Source organism: Mandrillus leucophaeus, unplaced genomic scaffold (genome assembly GCF_000951045.1).
Source record: "Mandrillus leucophaeus isolate KB7577 unplaced genomic scaffold, Mleu.le_1.0 Scaffold35, whole genome shotgun sequence".
Classification (NCBI taxonomy): Eukaryota; Metazoa; Chordata; class Mammalia; order Primates; family Cercopithecidae; genus Mandrillus; species Mandrillus leucophaeus.
Window position 1 is genome coordinate 4,814,888 of NW_012103698.1, and position 18,945 is coordinate 4,833,832.

General features: G+C 39.7%; 1 long non-coding RNA gene across 1 annotated transcript; it reads left to right on the plus strand.

The window, feature by feature from the left end:
• Window positions 1-427: 427 nt before the first annotated feature.
• On the plus strand, window positions 428-6,301 carry LOC105546196. The gene is made up of 2 exons (XR_001007055.1): window positions 428-650; window positions 4,554-6,301. It is a non-coding gene; the product is annotated as an uncharacterized LOC105546196 (long non-coding RNA).
• The last annotated feature ends 12,644 nt before the right edge of the window (window positions 6,302-18,945 follow it).

Below are 18,945 nucleotides of genomic sequence, written 5' to 3' on the forward strand. Positions count from 1 at the left end.
TGGTTCGTTATGAGAAGGCTTACAGGATGCTACAATGGCAACTTTCCAGCAATAGAAATGCTTTGAAGGCTCAGGTGAACTCTGTTTAGAGAAGAATGCCCAGCAAGGTGCAGGATAATGTTTATGCTGAATCTTGTCCAAGTTTCTCTTCCTGGGAGAGGTGTTAGCTGACTCTGGAGCTAAGTCTAAGTTGAGGCCAGTGAGATCTGTCCTGTAGCTTCATCCCCATAACGATGGTTGATACTGGCTTTATTCATGGCTTCCTATCGACTGTTTCCAGAGATGATCTTGCACAGTCTTCAATAAGCCTTCAACTCTCAGGAATTTTACCATTTCTAAATTCAGGGTTTCTGCGACTTCCTGTAGTCGTACTGGCCCTATAAACAGCACATCTTTCTTTTCAATGAGTAAGTTAAATGTCACACAGTCTGAGAAAAGAGCCAAGTTCAGGGCAGAGACTACCTTCCTGGGTACCCCCCAAGAAGGAGTCTTGATCACTTCTCTAAACATGCCCTGGATGTTGCCAGAGCTCATGAAAACGCTGCCCTCTAATGGTGCTAGCAGCTCTGGTGAAGGCTAAGCCCAAGCTCTGAATTTAGGGGAGCGGAGCTGCCTCCTGCTCCCACAACCATGGTTGTCAGGTGGTAATGGTGAGCATGGCATTTGAGCACAGTATGTGGCAGATGGCAGGAATGTAATGCATACTTTTGTTTGTAAATTGAAAATGAAGTAGTGTTCCTTGTAAGACTTCAGGGTATTGGGAGCTTTAGGTAAGTACAAATGAATTTCATGGGGTTTTGCATGGGGTTAAGTTTCTTTCTACCTTCTAAGAAGATCCATAGCAGCACAAGCTGACTTTTCTTAACTGAGATCAGGAAGTCATCAACTAACAGACAGGGTGGTGGCATTTTGCCTCTTCTATGTATTGTCTTCATGTTTGTTTGTTTGATCCCTAGGATTCAGTAGTATTTAGATAGAGGAAAACATTTTTTCTACTTGAATATGTTTTTATAAGGTTTCTGATCCATTAGACACTTTCTTCTTACTGATAAACATTTGCAGGCAGATTGTAAAACTACATTTGGAGGGACAATGGGGGTAGACATTTGCTTAAATTTTGTGCATTCCTTATTTTTGTACTCTCAAAATTTCCTACACTGTAGATTTATTTAGAGTTTACTTTATGTATTTAAATGCCTATATTTTCTTTAAGTAATTTTTTTGTATTGGTTTGAAGAGTGTGTATGAAAGAGAAGGAGAGAGAGAAAGACACACAGAGAGGGTTTTGCTTTCAGTGCCTCAAAAGGATTAACTTGGTTATTCAGGAATGATCTCAATTTTGTTTTGCACATATTTCACTCTGAATTTTATCCAGAAATTTAAGGTTGTAATAACTCTTCTGTGGTTAAAAACTCTTTTAATTCTAGGAACCTCAGTCCGAATATACTTTAAGGAAAGAAAAAGTCTAATATATTCAGTACTGAACACTTAGGTCCTAATTTTCTGTTCTGCCCTTATGCATTATGCAATACTTGCAGTGGGTTGGCATTCTGCTTGGTGACCTTTGAAACATGCAGGCACCATCTTGAAATGAGGACCAATAGAAGTTCTGTCTTTCCTGTTTACTGTGCTGGCTTTCCAGCACTTCTTCCTGACAGTGTGTCTCAAACCCTGAAGCTTGCCAATAAACACTCACAGAAAAAAAGACAGAAATTTGTTTGTGGAAGTGGGTATCTGAAGGGTTGCAGTTGATAAATTATTGTGAAATGGTGAGGAGATTATCTGAAATTGATCAAACATTGTAAAGATGGTTGTGGATGGGTGTGGCCCATCACATACATGGTGAACTACACTAGCTGGTAGGCTTCTCAGGTTTGTGAATGTGTGGATTTTGTGTATCCTTCACAGATCAGTTCAGCTGGGTGCAGTTTCCTGGGTTCGCGTAATATTTTTTGCAGATAAAATTGCAGAGAGTAAACTTGACGTTTACATTATGCTCAAATTATTTCCTGATATTTCAATTACACTGAAATGAATGCACATTTTCAAAATAAGAATTTATAGCTAAACCAAGCATATAACTATGATGATAATAGCTAACATATCTTGAGCCCTTGTTATGTGCCAGGCACCATTCCAAGCTTTTGACATTTATTAATTAACTCATTAAGTCCTGTTAACAACTCTTGAAGTAGGTACTATCGTTACCCTTATTTGTAGATGAGTACGCTGAGCCACAGAGGGGTGAAACAGCTTGTCCAGGTTCATAGAACTATGTGGGCAAGACTCCAGCTCCTATTTTATTCACTCTGCTTTTCCTCCTCCTCTAATGAAAGGAAAGAAACTACTTTTGGATGCTAAACCTCAACTTTACAGAGCAGCAAAAACTATCAGATGTTCTTGGCCTATCATTTGCCACCTGATATTAATAGCAAAATGCCTTACGTCCTTACAACCAGCGGAACACTCACTGATATGACTTAAAGGGCTTGACAATGGAGGAACTGTCTAAGCTATGTCACAAGAATCCAATGTGTTAACTCAATTTTTGCTTTAGTCTCCTTTCTTTCCAGGGTAGGACTTTCACAATGTTCTAATGGAAAGCAGTGGGCAGGGGAAGGGCAAATAAATGACTACACAAAGGTACATACCTGTACTTGGCCAGGGTGGATCTATATTTGGTAAGATTAAGCCCTATTGTATTTTCATGCCTAACAGTTACAGAATTGAAACTTACCCCTCAGGACAGGAATTTGCCACCTACATTCCAACATTCCTTGTCTTCTGAGCAAAACCACTGCATTGATGTCATCTAATCCTCTTGTTTTTATATTTTCTCTCTTAGCTTGGTACTGTCTCCTTTCTTCTCTGGCCATTCTATCATACTATAATGGAAGGTTTTTGTTTGTTTTGCTTCATTTTGTCTCCCCCACTCCTTTTAATTTGTCTTTGCTGGTGAGGATAGTGGTAGTAGGACGGGGTGCCCTGGGAAGAGCAGAGAAACAGAACCACTCTAGGCTTTGAGAAAATTAAAAATTTGAGGTCCATGTATCTTTCTTTGCAACTGTTATGTAAGTCTCAAATTACTTAAAAATTAAGTCTCAAAAATGTTCTTTTGATTGTATAAAGGTTAATTTTTTTTTGAAAAAGAATATTCTCACGTAGAACTAGAATTGATACCAATTGCCCAAGCCCAGTGGTTCTTAACTCTGCTTGTAGGTTAGAATCAATACTTGAGGATACTTTTTAAGTTACTTAAGAAACAATATCAGCAACCCCCTCCCTTGTTCCTGTCCCCTGACAAAGAACAAGAAACTAAGGTAAGTTAACCAGGGCAAGGATTTCTGCCTCTATTACTATACAAGGAGTGCACTGGATAGCATGTTCATTCATTCATTCATTCATTCATTCATTCATTCATTCATTCATTCATTCCTTATTATTTACTGAGGACTTAAGAAGTGCCAAGCATGGGGGAGGAATGATGTGATGATTACATAGGCTCTGGAATGAGAAGACACAGAGATCTGAAGGATGTGCAGGAATTAGCAGGGTGAAGGCAGGAGCAGCATGAGGGAAGGTTGTGGGAAGAGTAATCTGGGCAACGGGTAGAACTCTGGTGGGAAGGAGAAGACTTCAGAGGAAGTTTTCAGAAGGAAGGTGTGGCTGGGAAGGGGTGACTGGCCAGGACTGCTGTGTGAGACCTTCCTGTCTAGTCTCTGGTCTGCACTCACTGGCAGCCTGGGGAATGACCAGTAGAATATGTTACCACCACTCTCCCTCAGTGCCTCTCTGAGCAGTCAACTGCGACAGCTGCTCTGTCTTCACTGACTTCACTTAGGCCTTTCTCTCCGCTGTCCTGTCCATATGAGGTTTCCTCTGTGGTCACTTACTGTGTAGCAGCATCTATTCCTTAACTATTTAAGAAACCTTGGCCAGTTTGAGGCAGGGACGATGTAAGTGAGGTCAAGGGAGGCTCTGGGGATATGGGTTCTGGTCTTGGCTCTGATACTAAGCAGCTCCGGTGTGATGAGTAAGTCCTTTCTTTTGGGGGACTCCAATTTCCTCACCTACAGGATGAGAGAGTAGGCTGAAGGCTCTCTGAGGCTCCTCCAAACTGAAAGCTTACCTTCTAGAGAAGCTCGTCAAGCCAAAGGTCTTTACCTTGAGTACCAGACTCGCTAGTTAATTTAGTTAAATTACACTTTTAAAATAACCATTGCTAGGACATAAGACTACTTGAGAAATATATATTTTATTGCATATGGATTCAGCCAAGCTTGGAATGTCCTATTTCTGTAGAATAGCATAAATATGGATGTTATATTCCAGTGGCCTTAACTTTCATCGATCCAGATGCTGCATATACCAAAATTGAATAATAAAATGTCCTCAGACACACAGTATGAATATATGAAATATTCATGTGTATTAATATGAACCCTGAGATGAGTCATTCAAAATGGTGGTAATCTGATTATATTAAGAAATAATTTACTTACCTAAAATGAAAAAAAAAAATTCTAAAAATACCTAATGTTGGTATTTCTCAGGCTCTATTATTGGCCATGTCAATTGGAGAAACTGTTTGGAAAGTCATTTGGCAACGTCTCCTAAAGCTGAATATACATAAAGCCTAGGAGCCAGGAATTCCACTTCCAAGATATGTCTAACAGAGATGAATACATATGTTCAGCAAAAGGCATGTCCAAGCATGTTTATAATTGTGAACAGACCAAAGCTAGAAACTACCCATGTGTCCATCAACAATGGAGTAGGAAGTAAAATGTCTCTTCATACAGTGGAATCCACATAGCAATGAGAACAAAGAACTTACAAAAGCACACAGCAACGCAGATGAAATTCACAAGCATAATTCTGAAAAATAAAATGCCATGCACCAAAAAGCTATAGCATATGACTCCATTTATGTACAGTAGAAAAACAGGCAAAACAGCTAGACTGGTAGAAGTCAGAATGGTGGTTACCGTTTGAGGGGCTGGCAGCCATTAGGGAACACGATGGGGACTCATGGGGTAATGTTCATTCAGTTTCTTGAACTGTGCACTGATTCCACTGCTGTGTTTAGTTTGTGAAATGTATCCACATATACACTTATGCGGTTTTCTGTATGTACATTATATTTCAATAACAACATTTTAAGAAAGTGTTGTGCCACTTATTAGTTCATTTGACCCACATAACACTTCTAGGAGATAAAAGGCCAGGTAACTTTTCTTCAGATTTATAGAAAGAAAACAGACTCAAAGTTTGGTCCAAGGTCTCGGTGCTAATTGGTGGTAGAATCAGGTTAGGTATGTAAACCTCCTCGCCCAAGAAAGATAGGCTCTGTGGGAGTACCTTGCACAGTGCTTGATGCATAGTAGGCGCTCAATACATTTCATCTGAAGCTGGATCCTAGAATGGTGGTCTTCTAATCCCACAAGGCAGTTATCCTGCTGTGGGAGTAACCATCTTCTCTGGTGGTCTAATGTCCCTCATAGAACGTGCTTATTCTCTCCTAAGAGAAGAGTGGAGATGAGGCCTGAGTCAAATATCCTAAGAAGCTGCCAAAATACCTGTGGATAATTGCATAACCTGGTCCCTCTAGGGCTTAGAAAAGAATGAATCAGACAGCCATTCTCAGACACGGTGCCCAGGAAAACAGGAAGAAGGTTCACTTAGGCAGAAATCCATGTATGTGACCTTGGATACATCACTGAACTTCTTCAGGGGCAACAATTTGAAAGACAAATTTGAGACACTCTGCCTAGGATGACGTGATCCTTCTGTGGCTGATCTTCTGAGAGCCCTGAATTTTGTGTACTATTTTCTAATTATATTCTCATTATTTTCAAGGGCATCAGACTGCATTTCAAACTTGACAATTCCTTTGCTATAATGTCAGCTCAAAATTTGACTAATTTATACTTTAAATACAAATATGCCCAATTTTCTGCTTTTCATCATAGTTCAGAACGAAGTTATACCAACCATGTTATATAAAGTAACTAGGGGTCCTAGTCAGCTTGTTAACCCTGTTTCTTAAAAAAAAAAAAAAAAAGTACAATAGAACTTTCTTTGTCAATATAAAATTCGAGTTATTTATAATGTGGCTAAAGATATGATAAGAAGTCTCAGAAATGGAATCTGTTGTTGCTTGGAAAATAAAATCTCAAGACCTTCTTTGGAAAAAAATGGAGAGTGATAAAATGCTTTCATTTAGGGCTTGGCTGTGATGTCAAGGTCAGCCAATGAGCTCAGAGGGAATCTGAGAAAAATAAAGAGAAAAATAGAAACAGATGTCTGGAAAATCTTCTTGAATATTGCTGGTGAAATTGTATGGTTAGAAGACAAAATTTCAGTGTTACATCCATCATCCTAAAAAGGTTATAATGAAGGCCATTTAAATTGGTGTTCAAAAACCTTGTGAGAACTTTGGTTGACTGTATTCCACCATGAAGTGCGTTTTGATCTGAAGTCCTGATTAGGGTATTCCTCCAGTAGGTCAGCTGCCATGGGCCTCCTATTAAGTCAAAGTCTATTTCAAATTAGCATAAGAGAGAATGCTGATGAAAAGGGGAATAAGAATAAAGCTAAAAAATTGTTTTGGCTTCTGATTGATCAGTATCTATGTTCTCAGAAGCAAATTTCTTTTTGTTTCTAGCTGCTGCTGATGGTAGGAAATAGAAAAATACCTGTGTTAAAAAGTTGCCAAAGATGGTCAGTTGAAAGGGTTGAAGAGTCTAACAGAGCAAATAAGTCACCAATAACGGAGCTAAAAAGGAATGAAAGTAGACAGCTTAGAGATAGACCCTTGGAGACACTCAGATGGAAGGGTAGTCAAAAGGCTAAGCACAAAAGACCAAGAAGAGCTATAATTCTAATTAAGGTCCGGGATGGTTTAAAAAGGAAAATAATCAAGATTGGTAAGAAGGGTTTAAACTATAGTAGTGATAATGATTTGACAGTTTGCTCTAGAATGTCTGTATCTATTTTACTGGTTAGTTTTCAAGAGTGCTGTAATTCATACTAGCAAAAGTAGAGAAAGCATGATTATTTCTAACTCAGTACTACAAAGGCTTGACTTAATTCTGTTAAATTCCTGCCTTACTGGGAATTGTATGACCTTGGATCAGTTACTTCACCCCTCCAAGCCTCACTTTCTTCATCTGTAAAATGGAACAATAGTAGCACCTGCTTCATGACATCACTTTGAGGCCTCCATGGTGGAAATGAATTGTTTATTTCAGAGCTTAGATTATATTAAAAGAGTATGAAATTGTTTTTGTTGATGGTGGTAATGATGATGTCCTTGAATATCTTTAAATTGAGGGACTCTTATAATCCTAGTGCTTTGGGAGACTGAAGCAGGAGGACCACTTGAGGCCAGGAGTTTGAGACCAGCCTGGGCAACATAGCAAGACCCCACTGCTACAAAAAAAAAAATACAATTAAAAAAAAGAAAAAGAGTTAGAGAATTTACAAGAGAAAGGCTAAGTCAGAATAAAAGAAAAAATACAAAGATGTGAACTAGAGAGTCCGTTTCAATCAAAATCTTAAACTGTGAATGACTCATTCAAAATAGGGTAATATAAGAAACATTTATTTTTGAAGACTATTTACAAAGGTGGGATTGTAGGAGATCTTTAAGAGATATTACTTCTGGGCCTGAGGAGGATGGGGTTGCTGGAGCCCTGAAGAGAGAGTCCTGTAGAGCACACTAAGTTGAGAGGACCACAGGTCTCTGTTGAGAGGCACACTAGCCTGAGGTGACCTCATGGGGAAGGACTGGGGAAACACATTCTCTGAATTCACTGTTTCCTCTTTCTCATCTCCTTCTGTGTCTTCCCATTTGCCCAAAGAGAACTGGAAGCCAAAGGGAGTGCAAGCCATTGATATTATTTACACAGACCCATCTGTCTCCTGGAGCAGAGGAAAAACAGAGAAGGGTAGGGAGTGGATCCAGAGGAGCAAACAGAACATGTTGAGCAGAGGGTCCCAGAAAGTTGATAAATCAACACTGAAATCTCAACCAGAATCCAGAGTACAATGGGGAATAGGATCATATACAAAAATCATGTCATCAACAAATAATAAAACACCATGCCATTTCCACTGGAGCTTTTCTAGAGAATTCCACTTTTAAATGACATTCGGTAACATTGTCCGAGTTGCTAAACATTATATAAAATTGTTGGATATCAATTTACATCAAGTAAATTTGGGGTGCATCTAGGAAAAATAATAATTTTGGCTTTAGAAATTGGTCCAATCTATTCTTTCTGAAAATGAATAGATAATAAAATGATTTATGAAGGCAACTTTTACATTGTGATAATAAAATGTCTTCTTTTTCATTAAGATTTTTTAAACTTACTATCATGATTGTTAAGTAGATAGCTCATAAAAAGGGTTCAGATCATTAAGGTAGGTTTAAAAGAAAGAGGACCAAAACATGCCGACTTATTCCATCCAGAATTGTTCACTGATACATTGGGAGAATATCCCCGAGGGCTGAGTTTCATGGTGGTGAAGTGTGAGAGAAAGTATTGGGAATCAACATTCTCAACTGAGCACACACAGCTTGGCCCATCAATGGTTCTTTCTCACAGAGATGGAATCTAAGAGAAGGTGAGAAAAAGCTCCAAGTCACCTTAAACTGATCTGGACAGATTGTTCTCTCTAGGTGAAAAGTTTGCCAGAGGAGTCAGTGGTTGGAAGCAATATTCTCCTGTTTTGATATTTTGAAAGCTAGATCTCCCCAGAGATACAGCAAATAGACCAGAGATTTGCATAACTCTCTTTGGTAAAAATCTCTACTTTGTGTAAATATAATATTGGATGGATGGGGCAAATCCAATACTAGTTGGTTGTTAGTACCACTAAGAAACAACTTTTATGTTGTTAAACTTTATAAACACTTCATAGAATTACATAAACCTCAGAGCAACATTGTGAGGCGCTTTCCTCTTTAGAGGATAGAAATGTAAAACTCAGAAGATTGAGAACATTCTGCAGATCACCAACTGCTAGGATTAATGTGAGAATGATGACTGGAGGGGGTGATAATCAACAGTCTTCTAAACATCTTTGTTACATGAAAAAATGATACACGTGAGAACACAGTCCCTTGCTTGTTTAGCTCCTGAGAACGCACACGAATTTAGAGGATGAACAGGGTGGGACTTCCATCTCTATGGATGTAGATGAGGATGGGGAGAGGCAGTGCCAGTGGCAGAGCAACAGCAGGACCTCCTGGTGGCCCAGGCACCCGGTGGCTGTCAGAGCATGCCAACCTGCAGGAGCCAGACATGCGTGGGTGGTTTGAGGTAAGTCCATGTCTCACGGATTGCCTGGGAGGCTTGGAAGCTAACCACCCACGATGACAGGCCCTGACAGTCATAAGCAGGCATCACTAATCTGGGTCACACCGCTCCATACTCACTGTGTCAAAGGCTGCAGGTTAGTTGATGGCCTGGCAACCCTAAATTTGGAGTGCATCTAGGAAAAATAATATTGTTTTCAGAAGTTGGCCCAATCTATTTTTTCTGAAACTGAACAAATAATACAATGATCTACAAAGGCAAGTCTTACATAGTGACAGCAAAATTGTACTGTCAATTTTATTGCTATTACTCAGAGTGAGTCATCTGTGTGAGGTGTCATCAGCAGGAATAACCAGGGTCATTGCTTGCCCTTTTTGGATTTTTTTTGTGCCAGAATCCCCTTGAGCTATTGTCAGTATGTGTTCTCCTCACCTTAGGGAAGTAGGACCTGGGTAATCACCCTTTACACAACCTTTCTCAGAATTTTACAGAACAATTGGACTCAGTTAATAAGCTCACAGCATCAGCATGCCTGGCAAGGAAGACCCCTTATTTCCCTTGGTAACAGGCCTGTAGTGGGCACTCAAACAACCAGATTGTCTCTTGGGAATGTCTTTGCCTCGTGAAACCTAGAAAATGTCTTCAATGACAGGTGTTTTCGGAGGTGAGTTAAAGAAATAGCTCCTTCTCAATTAATGCAAAACACTGCCTCTCATTCCACCACGCAGCTCCACACATTGCATCATGACGTTTGATCAGGCTTCTGTAGCCCCAGAAGGGTACACTTTGGCAATAGGACATTGCCCTCTTCATTGTGCTTGGGGCAAAGCCCACTTGAGAAACGAAAGCTCCACAGAACCCCTCAAATTCATATGCTGGGCTACCCTAATTCTAGTGTGAATGAGAACGACCACAACATTATAAAAACTTGTAAACACCCGACTTATTCCTCCTGAAGACCCTGAACACATTTTACACTGAGAAATATACTCTGGGCTCAATGTAAGCCATGGACAGGAAGCACTGCCATCAGCCAAGAGTGAGATTCCAGGAACTTCACCTGAAACCACTGCCAGATGAAAGCCACCTTGATTCTGTGATCATTGAAGACTTGGTTTCCTTAGTTGAATAAACACAGAATGTGGAGCTGGTAGATTCAGGATTAAAGCCCTCCACTCCCATTTAAGACGAATAGGGTTTTAGGTAGCCTTCTTAATTTCCCGAAGCTTCACTTTCTCATCTATAAAACCTGGAGATACCAATGCCTGTCTTATAGGGTTTCCAAGGTGATTAAATATCCACTCACAGAGAGAATGGGGACAAATAGCTCCTGAGGCATTCCTAACTGTGGAATCTAGATGGCCTCTGATCCTTGTAGCATCTCTTTAGGTGCCCAATGGCTTTCACCTCTACGGTTTCCTTGAGCCTCACACTAATCCCATGAAGGGGTTAAGAGCAGCTCTGGAACACAATTGTGTAAGAAGAAAAAGGCACAATACTGAGAAGTTTAATGACTTTTTCCTAACATCGTAACAGGTGGAACCAGGACTGACTGTCCTGCCCAAAACGTTATCCAGGAAACTCTGCCAAATCGTATTTTGTAAACAGTCTTACAATATCTGAACAGCAGATATTCAGGTGAGACACACGGAAGAACAGCTGTTCTACCCTGAAACTAGCCACAAATGAGAAGTTCTAGAATCTTCTCTGAGGCTGAAGGATTTAGAAATGCCAACCATGCAAATGGCATTTCTGTTGAAAAAGTAAGGCTTCTTTAGCCACACCATTAACCTATTTAAAATGATGCAATGAATTTTGTGGTTAGAGTCATCTGCTATAAATTATTGAGAAATAATGGCATTGTGAAATATTATGAAGCCATTAAAAGCAATGAGGCAGATCTATATGTGCTGAGATAAAAGGGTATCTATGAGATATTGTTTACTGAGAAACGCAGAGCAATATGTATAGTGTAATTGAATTTTTGTAAAAATAATATATACAACTTATATGGCATACCTGCTATAAGAGATCAGTAAGGTTATATATCAAACTGTCGACTGGATTTATCTCTGAGAACATATTTGGAATGGGGATCAGGTAAAGGAATTTCAATTTTTTTAAAACATTTTTCCCACTTAAAATTTTACAATGAAGTGTATTCATCTTTTTAAACTGCAGAATATCAAAAACTGGGAAAACAAAAAAATCACATATAGTATATATAATAGATATTTATTGAATAAGAACTTGGTGAGTTTCATAATTTTCTTACAAAATATTACTATTATACTTCACATTTAATTCTGCTTTATAACACATATATTTTTAATATGCATGATGCCATTAGGGTTTTACGCAACCCTCTGAGTTGGGCAGAGAGCATCTCACAAAATAGGATTTTGAGGCGCTGAGAGGTCACATCATTTTTCCAAGGTTATACATAACTGATACTTGGACAATCTTCTTATTACTTGACTTTTATTTATTCTTTTACCTGAGATTTTTTGGGGCCCCTCTATGTGCTAGGCCCACTCTTCTCCCCACTACACCATATGCACTGCAATTTGCAAATAGAGATTTGAAAATATACAAGCACCATATAACTCAAAGCCTGAAAATGATAAATAAAAATTTCTAACCAATGGATAACTGTTAGATGCAAATTTTATTTTGGTTATTCTCCCTATGTGCTTTTCTAATATAAGCTATAGTAGATTTTATTTACTCAACCAAAGTTTCAGCTTGCTTTTCTGAAGAAAAGATTTGCTAGTTTCAACTTTAGCTTTTTTATTCCCCCTCTACCATTCACTTAAAGAGGCCATTAAATGGTTTTTAGTTCATCTCCCACTTTAAAAGATAATCAAATGTCTGCATAGTCCTTTGTTTCTTCTATAGCAGATCATTTTTCCTTCATTTTTGCACAGGGAAAGGATTAGGCAGAAAAGATGTGCCAGTCATCCCAAAAGATTGGAGAAGCTTATAAACTCATCCCCAAAGGAAAATTCTTTTGCCATAATGTCTCAATTAACTTAATTTCTGTGGTCTGACTTTGCAAACAGAAACTTGAGTCCATCGATGTGCTCAAAGTTAAACACCAAACAACTGCAAGCTTTAACTGTAGGGTGTTGGCTGGCTGGGCTCACACAGAGGAGAACTGCAAGGAGAACTCTGTCCATAGTTATCCATTAATGAAAGGCAATGCCGACAAATATGATTCATGAGGCTCCTGCTACAGAGGGATGGGTGGGTAGGAAATAAAGTCTTCTAAAGCAATTGAGTCAAGGAGGCCTGGGTTCCGGGGATAGCATTTGTTTACACATTTATTCTTTTATCCTATTTATTATCTGTAGGTACTGCCTGTGATACAGGTATAAAAATGATTAACAAGTAGGGTTACTGCCTTCCTGGAACAATATTTCAGTGTGAAGATAGGACAACAAACCAATTTTAAAAAATTAATTACAACTGTAATCCCAGCACTTTGCGAGGCCAAGGCGGGCGGATCACGAGGTCAAGAGATCAAGACCATCCTGGCCAAAATGGTGAAACCCTGTCTCTACTAAAAATACAAAAAAACAGCTGGGTGTGGTGGCAGGCGTCTGTAGTCCCAGCTACTCGGGAGGCTGAGGCAGGAAAATCGCTTGAACCTGGGAGGTGGAGGTTGCAGTAAGCCGAGATCACACCACTGCCCTCCAGCCTTGTGACAGAGCGAGACTCCGTCTCAAAAAAAAAAAAAAAAAAAAAAAAAAAAAATTAATTACAGATCGTAATAAATGCTAAGCAGAAAATAAGCATAATGCTATGATGGTTAATATCAATGATGGGGGAGGGCAGGAACCTATTTAGATAGGGAGGTCAGAAAAACCTGAGAGGCAGAATCATAAACTCCTGTCATACATCATCCTAATCCCTGCTGCAAAGCAGATACAACCCCTCCCCTCCCCTCCCCTCTGCCATGTCTTAATACAACTCTCTTAAAAAGGCTGGGAGTAAAATGCCAAATGGAATAATTCCTCCAATGTCATGTAATCAAGTCCTGCAGTGTGTTAGCTAATTTTGTGTCGTAGCATTGTCAAAAAATGTTTTCTGTGGCTGAAGAACGCCTATTTTTTTCTTTATTTTTACTCTTCTCCTCCCTTCTAAACTATTGCCATTTTCATTCTGACCTCCCACAAAGCAATGAGTTGAGTTTTCTCTGCAGTGACCATTGTGCAGTTGTAAGAATTTGGAGAGCAGCAGGAGCCTGCTGGGGCTGTGACTTTGTCTGGTGGCCTTGTTCTCAGAGAGAGAGAGAGAGGAAAAAAAATGGGCTTAAGAGGAAGGATATAGATTATGAACAAAGGAAGCCTTCATGGCTGCAAAAAAATAATGAGGACACAGGATCAATGGCAGCATAGAGCTCCTTTCCTAAATATTTAAGACGGTGAATTCTCTGGAATTGTTTTGGTACAGTCTTACCTTGAGGCACAATACAACCCCCAGCAGACTTAGGATGTCCCTTCGTGTCCCAGGACACTATAACACAGAGTCTTTTAAAAAATTTGTCCCTTGACTTATTGTGTTCAAATGCTCTGCATTAGATACAACCAGCAATGCAATGCCAAAAAAAAAAAAAAAAAAGCGTATATTTGGAATTCCTTCAGATGATCTTTTCTTGGACATACTGTTTAATTGCATGAGCTTTTCCAGATGTGAAGCTCACTCTTTGGGAAATAACAAAGAATTTGTGAATTAAGTAAGTTATCCTGCTTTTATGCATTTTTTTTCCCGTGTGATTATATATTATAAACACAATGTTGAGGTTAATCATATGAATTTGTCAGAAAATGCACTCTCAGAATTGTTTTGCTTAACAAAAGTCAAAATTTCTTAAAATGAAACCAGCTGTTTTACATTTATACCAAGATCAGGTTTAAATATTTAAGATCTCTGTATTGAGTCATTCCAAATGAGGTAACCAGTTCTCTTAAGACTAAATAGCATATCTCAAAAGCTATAATACATAGGAAAGAGTTTAATGTAAATTATACATTTACATTTACAAAAGAATTTCAACTGCTATCTCTTTTTCTTCTTAGAGACCTGCCTGTTTTTAGCAAACATTCTGCTTTAGACAAATTACACTCATTTACTTTCTTAATCTTTTTGGCTTGATGCAATGCTAATACTATGAAATTCAGATTTGAAATATCTGCATTTCCCTGGCCTGATGACAACCCTTATAGTCCATTTAGATGAAAGTAGCATTTGGAGCACTTTTGGTGTGAATTATCCATACAGCCAATCTCAGCTGCTGGCCCCCTTGCCACGTAGGAGTCTCTCCTCCTTCACCAAAGGCATTTGCTTCCCTTGGATTGTGTCTGGAAAGCTTACCTAGCCACAGGGGGCAATAGTGTCTCCAGCAATTCCTCAGAAAACACCCAACTTTGGGACAAAGTCTTAGACATTTATCACTCAAGGAGACAGTTATTTTATTCTACATAATTCTCAAGACAACTGAATAGATGATCAGCTTGGAGTGATGCTTCATGACCTCCCTTTTCCTTCACACTGGCTTCTAAGAACTAGCAGAAAGCTGGAGAAAACGTTTTGCCTACAAAGACCAGGAGCACTATTTAGCCAGGGCTGTGATCACAGTTCTGAAAATTTATATTCACTGGGCATAGGGAGCCGAGTCCTGGAAAAGATCAGAGATCAGAAAGTGAGATGATGGCATCAGCGTAGAGACTCAAGGCGTCAAACATCCTCAGAGTCTTTTATAGTTTCTCTAGTGCGTTTGCCTGGAGGCCTTTATCTGGATATTCTTCTCCTGTCTGTTGAAATAAGGGATAGAAAAGGGGAAGTAGTGCCCTTGGTAAAATAAATGCTAGTTTGGTGTGTAGATAAGATATCTGCAATCTGGAGAGTTTGAGATTGAGGTGGAAGAACCATATTTGAGCTACCACATGGAAAAACCATATCCATGTACCTGTATTCATATATTTTCATAAGGTCTCCTGGTTTCCTACCCCAGGGAAGAAAGATAAGCATGTTGGCGTATGGATTCGTTTGGGAAGAATACAAATGTTTATGAGCCATGTTTTTCCATTAAGTAAAAGTTTACTTAATGCTGTGAAAAAATAAATATTCTTATAATTTAGATTATTAACTCAATGGGTGGGAGAACTTGAATGAGAATTTGGACACTGCTTCTTATTTACTAAAATATTAACAGCTGGGCAGCTTTGAAAAGAAGTAGAATAGAGGCAGCTTTTTTTTCCCCCTCTTTGTGGCTGGAAGAGGTGCAGGCAGCCGAAGCTCATTACTATACGGGCTTCTTTTCTTGCTCTTTTGGTTGATTCCTCGCCTCTCCTACTAGGGAGAACTTGTAATCAAACTATACACTTTGCCTCTCAGGGGCTCAGTTTCTTCCTCCAAAAAATTACTGAAAATCCCTTCCATCTGAAACATCCAGTGCTTTTATGGCTTAAAAGAAAAAAATCACAGTCGTAATTGCCATCATTAGGACAAGCTGCCTCAATCAACATTTATTTAGTGCTTCTTTGGATCCTAACAGGGCCCCCCCACCGCCCCCGACAAACTTGACCAGGATGGGATTAACTGAGGGGACACCAGAGAGGAGAGACTGCCAAAGACCTGACATGCCTGAAGTCAGAGCATGGACTCTGATAGCAAAGCAACCTGACCTCGGCAAGGCTTCTCATCCTGCCTGGAAGGCAAGCCCCCTCCCATCCTCCTTCCCCTACCCAACCCATAACTTGTCTTGATTTTGGTATTGAGATAATTAAGGGGAAAAATCAGATATGTAGCTATACATAAAGACTTTGATCCACCTATTTACCAATGAGGTAATGGTCATTATTTTTTATATCATGAGAAGGCCTACAATGACCAATGAAATGTATAAATGAGGTGGGGGAAGTAAAAATCTTTTAATTTTGGAAATGAAGAGAGACAGCTCTGAAAGAGATAGAGACAATGGTTAGCATTCCTAGTTTCTCTGCTGATGCCCGTTAGACCTGCTTCCTGACTTCTGCCAGGACTTAGCTCCTGCCACCAGGCAAATGTGTTCAAGAAGGCGTCTACGATCCTGCCGACACATCCATGTATCTGAAACCTGTGGCAAATGAGGAAGTGAAGGGGATGCAATGATAGAGGTCAACAAGGCCCTGATTATGGGATCTATGCCAGGCTAGCCAACAGGCCCCCTCCCCTTTATTTGTAGGTTTGGGGCTTTATGATCAGATATGTCTTATGGAAGATCACACTGACTCTGATGGTGCTGGTTTGACTGAATCATTTGACTTTCTAGGACATACCTAGCACAGTAAACAGAGCATTGCAGCTACACTGAGAAACAGGTGAAAGAAAGTGCTCAAGAATCTAACATTAATTCCTCATGGCAGGGGGCAATAGTGTCTCCAGCAATTCCTCAGAAAACACCCAACTTTGGGACAAAGTCTTAGACATTTATCACTCAAGGAGACAGTTATTTTATTCTACATAATTCTCAAGACAACTGAATAGATGATCATCTTGGAGTGATGCTTCATGACCTCCCTTTTCCTTCACACTGGCTTCTAAGAACTAGCAGAAAGCTGGAGAAAACGTTTTGCCTACAAAGACCAGGAGCACTATTTAGCCAGGGCTGTGATCACAGTTCTGAAAATTTATATTCACTGGGCATAGGGAGCCGAGTCCTGGAAAAGATCAGAGATCAGAAAGTGAGATGATGGCATCAGCGTAGAGACTCAAGGCGTCAAACATCCTCAGAGTCTTTTATAGTTTCTCTAGTGCGTTTGCCTGGAGGCCTTTATCTGGATATTCTTCTCCTGTCTGTTGAAATAAGGGATAGAAAAGGGGAAGTAGTGCCCTTGGTAAAATAAATGCTAGTTTGGTGTGTAGATAAGATATCTGCAATCTGGAGAGTTTGAGATTGAGGTGGAAGAACCATATTTGAGCTACCACATGGAAAAACCATATCCATGTACCTGTATTCATATATTTTCATAAGGTCTCCTGGTTTCCTACCCCAGGGAAGAAAGATAAGCATGTTGGCGTATGGATTCGTTTGGGAAGAATACAAATGTTTATGAGCCATGTTTTTCCATTAAGTAAAAGTTTACTTAATGCTGTGAAAAAATAAATATTCTTATAATTTAGATTATTAACTCAATGGGTGGGAGAACTTGAATGAGAATTTGGACACTGCTTCTTATTTACTAAAATATTAACAGCTGGGCAGCTTTGAAAAGAAGTAGAATAGAGGCAGCTTTTTTTTCCCCCTCTTTGTGGCTGGAAGAGGTGCAGGCAGCCGAAGCTCATTACTATACGGGCTTCTTTTCTTGCTCTTTTGGTTGATTCCTCGCCTCTCCTACTAGGGAGAACTTGTAATCAAACTATACACTTTGCCTCTCAGGGGCTCAGTTTCTTCCTCCAAAAAATTACTGAAAATCCCTTCCATCTGAAACATCCAGTGCTTTTATGGCTTAAAAGAAAAAAATCACAGTCGTAATTGCCATCATTAGGACAAGCTGCCTCAATCAACATTTATTTAGTGCTTCTTTGGATCCTAACAGGGCCCCCCCACCGCCCCCGACAAACTTGACCAGGATGGGATTAACTGAGGGGACACCAGAGAGGAGAGACTGCCAAAGACCTGACATGCCTGAAGTCAGAGCATGGACTCTGATAGCAAAGCAACCTGACCTCGGCAAGGCTTCTCATCCTGCCTGGAAGGCAAGCCCCCTCCCATCCTCCTTCCCCTACCCAACCCATAACTTGTCTTGATTTTGGTATTGAGATAATTAAGGGGAAAAATCAGATATGTAGCTATACATAAAGACTTTGATCCACCTATTTACCAATGAGGTAATGGTCATTATTTTTTATATCATGAGAAGGCCTACAATGACCAATGAAATGTATAAATGAGGTGGGGGAAGTAAAAATCTTTTAATTTTGGAAATGAAGAGAGACAGCTCTGAAAGAGATAGAGACAATGGTTAGCATTCCTAGTTTCTCTGCTGATGCCCATTAGACCTGCTTCCTGACTTCTGCCAGGACTTAGCTCCTGCCACCAGGCAAATGTGTTCAAGAAGGCGTCTACGATCCTGCCGACACATCCACGTATCTGAAACCTGTGGCAAATGAGGAAGTGAAGGGGATGCAATGATAGAGGTCAACAAGGCCCTGATTATGGGATCTATGCCAGGCTAGCCAACAGGCCCCCTCCCCTTTATTTGTAGGTTTGGGGCTTTATGATCAGATATGTCTTATGGAAGATCACACTGACTCTGATGGTGCTGGTTTGACTGAATCATTTGACTTTCTAGGACATACCTAGCACAGTAAACAGAGCATTGCAGCTACACTGAGAAACAGGTGAAAGAAAGTGCTCAAGAATCTAACATTAATTCCTCATGGCAGCACATCTACAAACTCAAACATAAAGACAAGTACGATGACTCTGAAAAAATAAGAATGAGTAGCATGTGCCCCTCTCTACACCAAGGCTGCGTACTTATGCTTTACCATTGATTATCTACTGATATGGGACCAATGCATAGTTTTTATGCCCTTATACTTTTGAAATAGAAAAATAATCTTTCTT